Consider the following 6262-nt stretch of genomic DNA (forward strand, 5'->3'; position numbering starts at 1 on the left):
ACACATCGCCGCCTGAGATCGCTCCGTGTGCACCGCCGGCCGGTTGGGTTGCCTACCTACAGGCGCGAAATTCCAGAAGGTAAATTTGGCTCTGGCACCCTTATTTTAGATTTCCGACCCCAAGTGTCCTATATCAAAATACTCCCCTACGCACCACCTACACGCTCCCAAACGGTGGCAGGTACTATAGGAATCACCCTGTATACCAAACATAAAAAATAGATTAAATTGGAATTGGAATGTAAATAGAGGAATTGTTCAAATAATTCTCACTTTCTGCGCGTCTACCGAAATGGAATAACCGGTTAAAAATTAACAAATGCTTTTGTGTGACGAGTGAGTTGGCTCCTTAACTGTATGGAAGCAATTATTAGACGGACGGATGTTTTGGGTGTTTTGGGGGCGCAATAATGTTCAGTTGGTTTCATCTGACATTGTCTAGTGATTCGATGGAATTTTCCTTTTCTTTTGGATCATCAGCCTTGATTTTTTTATTACTGTACTTTGTACATTTAATAGCCATTAATTTTACATGTAAATTTAAGCTATTAGTAAGAGATTGATGGATTTAGAGTGCGCGTGTGCTGATACGTATAGGGTAGAACGAAGGTGGATCCATTCGGGTATTAAAATTGGCAGTATAAGATTCATTTAGAATTTTGAGTTGACCGGTTTTTCCGAGCGCAATAAAAAGAAAACGATCGTTGATTACATTTGGGCGGATCAGTAGATTAGGCAAAACCAACCTTGTGAAGGTAGCTATTTTTAAATAAAACGCGGTTTGGTAATGGAAAGTTACTTATCGGTCGTGTTTTTTTCCATAGTGCACAATTAGTTAATTATTTCCTCGTTCTCCGATACGCACGCATACTTTATTGACCAAGATTTTAGACAAATAAGACGGATTGTGCTGCTGCTGACGTTGGAAACTTACTCATTCGAGATTCCAGAACAAGCACGTGAGTGGAAATGGGCATGGAAAAAACCGCTTTGTATTTGTCTTGCGATACCGAATCTGTGTAGTGATACTGATATAAACGCCGATAATGATACTGTGATCTATTATAGTAAATGGCACCCGACTAATTAGTTGCATGAACGTAAGTTGAACTTAGAATGGTCGTACTTTTCCATACGTGCCGAAAGAAAAATGGCTGAGGATGTAAGTAATTTAAACAAGATTCTTCCAAAGGACCCACACGTAGGAGACTATATCGAAGTCAGCACAAGGAATGGCTTTATTACATTACAACGATTGTTCCTGTTTATGTTGTTGGTTTACCTTATAATCGTTTACGTAATATGCATCGCACAAGTAATCAAAACGAGGTGGAGGAGAAGCCGCTTTTACACTCTAGTACACAGTCAAGAAATTTGAGATAGTTTGTTTTTGTGGAAACTGTGCAGTCTGAAGTATTCCTTGACATTTGATAAATATTTTAGTCTTTATGGATGTTATAATTAAATTTTTGTATCAATTTTGTTAGCACTTAACCAGAAACTTTATTAAGTTTTTTGATTAAATACAGTCGGTACACATACCCAGGTATTTCCCTGTTATTTGCAGGTTCATAGTTTTGTCGACGATTGGCGAACAGGCAAGAGCATTTTTGCTCGATCTCATGTGGTTGTGCCTATGTGTTTAGGCATTAGTTCACCGATTATGAAACTTTTTATTGCACCTTTATTGATTTAATAAACGTATTTGCTATTGTGTAAAAGGTACCATTTTAAACGCCTTCGTTGGCAATTGAAAAACCATTCCCTAAATTTCGTGTTGCTTTACTTCATCCATCATTCTTAATTTCCACTTTTCCCTTCCCTTGAAACGCATAAAAATCAACTCGAAAATGTGCGAAATACGTATAGTTTGACGATATTAAAAATGAGAACCATTTTTCTTATTGTCGCCGTATAAAATATTTATGTGCGCGCTTCGCCAATATTTCAAAATCTAAATGACGTCTAGAAATTGAAAATATAACTTTCCGATATTGAAATTTCTCCCGTACACACCGACATTGCGAACAATACGGAAGCGGGTTTTGCGTTATAGACGTTTTGAAAATAAAACAAAAATTAGTAAATCGAATTTCGTAGTTTTAAGTATAATAAAAGACGAGGGTGGTCTTGTTTTCGGGATTCTATAAATAGTGGGACACATTTTAACTTCGTTCAAGTAGTTTTGTCAAGTTGCGGCGTACTGCTGAAGTTTCTATCGTTAACAGATTTGTGTTTCGTCAGTTTCGGATTTGTTACGAGATTTTCCTTCTTTTAGGGTGACAATTCAACTCATGTATAAAAAATCGCATAAGCCGCAGTGAAATTGTCACTTTGACAGCGGCAAAAGTTACCTGCAACTTTTCCAGCGACAAATGCACTAGTGGTTTTTTCACTTATTCATTTTCGAACCAATTATCGCATTATCCTTTCCCATATGACTAGTTTGACGTCTGTCAGTAATTGATTAGTTATGTGAATTTCTTGTTCGTTAAATTGTCCTGCCGAATTACACTCGAGGTTTGTATTTAAACCGAGTAAATTTGTGTTGTTGCAATTCAAATCTGTTGCCTTTTAGCAATTGAACTCGAAAAACTGTCAACCTAAAAATGCTCCACCTGCGGTGTCGCATTTTTATTAGTTGACAGTTTTTCTCGTCTAATTGCTAGGCAACAGATTTTCATTACCTAAACAACCCAAATTTACTCGGTAAAATACAAACCTCTTGTGCAATTATAAGTGAAAAGTTTTAAGAGTTTGACAAATAAATACTGAGTGAACTTTTTTATTCGTTAATTCTGTCACCAATAGGGCCTCCTTTCCCCCAAAATTTTGATATTGATGCATAACCTTCGGACCTGTTGCTTATATTTCAAAGAGTGGGCAAATGAAGTTCATTCATTCATTCATTTTATTTATTGTGCTAAGTAATTACATAGTAATTTTTGCACTCGTCTTACAATTACTTGGGTACTTACAATGTGTGTGTATGTGTATATATAAACATAACATGAAACAAACAAACAACTATTAAAATATACATATAAATTAAAGCCATTAATGATCACTATGGAACAATAGAAAACACAAGAACACTAAGACTAAAGATGTGCAGTAAGAGTGAGGAATTCGTTCACAGTGTAGAAGCAATGATTGAATAGCAACGTTTTTAACTTCCGCTTAAATATAAATTTATTTTGAATAGTTTTCAGATCACTTGGAAGCTTATTAAAGAAATTTACACCGGCGTGATTTGGTGATTTAGTACAATAACTATTCTTCACTTTAAAATTTACAAAATCGGTTTTGTGTCTGGTGTTATAACTATGAATGTCACAATTCCTCAGAAGGTTGTGCTTCTTTAAGTGAATGTGACATAGAGTTTGAGGAGGTATATAGATGCCACGGTCAATATTTTTTTGCTTTTGAAGAATTCACGGCACGAAGTTCTCCCACTAAGACCAAAGATCAATCTTACTATCCTTTTTTGTAATACAAAAACCCTTTGAACATCTCGACCCTGCCCCCATACTATAATTCCATACGCTATAGCTGAATATCCATATGCATAGTAAACATTTAAAAGTGTTTCAGTATCCAGCATTGATTTTAACGTGGTTAATAAGTAATAGCACTTGTTTAATTTATTGCAGACGTTGTTGATATGGGTGTCCCAGGAGAGCCCACTATCGCATGTAATTCCCAGAAACTCTACTGATGTAGACGTATAGACTATACTCTTGCCTAAAGAAAACTGGTTAAAAAATGATTGTTTTCGTATGTTGTGATGTTCGATAATTGATGTTTTTGCAGAATTAATTATTAGATGATTCCTAAAGCACCAATTTGAAAATGCACTCCAACATGCGTTAATTTTCTTTATTAGATTAGCCGTTGTAGGGTCAGATATGATCATACACGTATCGTCAGCATATATGAGCAATTTACCATGTGTAATAAAATTAGGAAGATCATTGATGTATAAGAGAAAGATAAATGGTCCCAAAACGCTACCTTGTGGAGTTCCTAAATCTAACTTAAATTCATCCGAAAGAACGTTGTTGACGCGTACCATAATTCTTCGTTCTTCTAAAAATGACACGAACCAGTTGTTAATGGATCCTCGGATTCCAAGGTTGTATAATTTGTCGGATACAAATGCTTTATCTACAGTGTCAAAAGCTTGAGTTAGATCGAAAAAGATAGACACAACGTATTCACCGACATCTAATTTACTGTTCACGAACTGTATGTATTCAGCAATACTTGATTCTGTTGAAAAGCCATTTCTAAACCGTGCTGACAATTGGTTATTAGTTGAAATTTGTTTAAGTACGAGTAAACTCGTTTTGCCACGACCTTTTCTATTATTTTTGAGAACGTACTTAAAACAGCAATCGGACGATAATTTGCGACATCGCTAGGGTCACCTTTTTTATGTAGTAAAGTTACGGAGGAAGATCAGGGTATTGCTACACTGAATGCAGTCCTTTCCCACATTATTCTTATTTTCTTTATTTATTTTATTTTTGTTTTCCTATTAGTTGTTTTTGTGGGAATAAACATTATTATTATTATTATAATTTTAAGGCTGATGGAAATTGGCCGGCCCTCCTTAATTGAAACATTAATGATGTTCGCAATATGAGGAGCAATCAATTCTTTACAATACTTGATTTTTGCAGTTTTCAATGTAGGTTTTATTCAAGGGAGACGCGGCACATTGGTTCTTTTTCCTGGTACTACTTGTTATGTGAGTGAAGCATATTTGTTGCAGCATTAAGCTTAGAAAATAAGTAATGCAATAAAATTTCATATAACTTCTCATACAGCCTTAAGCACATAAAAGTATGGTCTTTGAATTCTTAATCTTACTTATAAAAGTCGATATACGTTAATACCATTGTCATTGACAAACCCCCAATCCGCATCCGCTAATAATTCATACATTTTGTATAACCCAGCATTTGTGATCGGCCTGTGAGTTATTTTACTACTAGTGCATATACTAATGGGATCTTTGTAGCAAGTTGTATCAAAGGTAAACCCAACAGCTTTATGATCGGAAAAACATGTGTCCATAACTGTGGTGGAGCATGGATCAATATTTGTAAATATATTGTCCAAACATGATGCGTCTCTAGTATTCACAAAAACTGTTTGCCTTAGACCGCACGTAAGAACAAGGTCAGAAATTTATGATATCTTGATCTTTTCCTCGATCTTTTCTTACACTGTAATTTTGAATTCTTTGTTCCATAATGCCAGCTATAGTTGTTACTGCTTCTATCATACATATTAAATATCCTTCTTAAGGGTACTTATTATTTTTTCTCTTGTAATTTTTTGAGTCTTTTTCCCCATGTTACTGATCCATATAGTAGTGCCGGTTCTAATGTTCCTTTATATATTGTTATCATAGTTTTCTTATGCAGCCCCCAATTTTCTTTACATGTCCAAATATATTTTTGAAATAATTGTTTTATTTTACCGGAGATTTTTTCAACGCGTAAATTTAGATTTAATTTTTCGTGAATTATCATGCCTAAATCTTTTATGTTATTTACCATCTTGATTTGTTTATTGTAAATTTTTATTGTAGGCGGGAGTTTAATATCCAAATTTCCTTTTAGAAGAATGATTTCAGGTTTTTCCTGTGATATTATATGTTTATTTTCTGTGCACCAATTTTGTATAATTCTATTTATCCCTAAATTTTTTCTTGAATTAAGAAATTTTGTCTACGGCAACTTTGGGGACTGCACGCCGCACGAAGTGTGGACGGCATAAACTCCTGATAAAAACCAGCGCCGGCGACTGATTTGCTACCATTAGGGAAGAGCAAGGACGCATAGGACGCTACACAAGAGCACCAGACATTCTTATCGAAATTTTCGACGAGTGCCCACTGCGGACGAGGTGAAATGAATTCTCCGAAACGATACCTACGAACTTGTTGATCGCCCTTAAACGAGACAAAGTTACTGGCAGTCGCGTGGTTTTGTGAAATAAATTCAAGCCCAACGGATCCTTGGACAGAAGGAAAACTTTCAGGGCTTCAGTCAACGCCCGAGTGTGCATCATTAGAGACATTTGCACCCGTTGCGCGTTTTGGTTTCATCCATTGAACGGCGCCCTTGCGGCCCATTACGGACTTTAAATTAAACAATTCGACGTCGCCACAGTCTACCTCAATGGTGAGCGAGTTCAGATTTCACGAAGCGTTGCGAGACATCATCGAGACCGTGTCTGGAAGTCCGGT

General features: G+C 35.9%; 1 long non-coding RNA gene across 1 annotated transcript; it reads left to right on the top strand.

Moving 5' to 3' along the window:
* Nucleotides 1-293: 293 nt before the first annotated feature.
* LOC116179841 lies at nucleotides 294-1479 on the top strand. Its single transcript, XR_004147053.1, has 2 exons — nucleotides 294-755; nucleotides 825-1479. It is a non-coding gene; the product is annotated as an uncharacterized LOC116179841 (long non-coding RNA).
* The last annotated feature ends 4783 nt before the right edge of the window (nucleotides 1480-6262 follow it).

Source organism: Photinus pyralis, unplaced genomic scaffold, assembly GCF_008802855.1.
Source record: "Photinus pyralis isolate 1611_PpyrPB1 unplaced genomic scaffold, Ppyr1.3 Ppyr1.4_LG8, whole genome shotgun sequence".
Lineage (NCBI taxonomy): Eukaryota > Metazoa > Arthropoda > Insecta > Coleoptera > Lampyridae > Photinus > Photinus pyralis.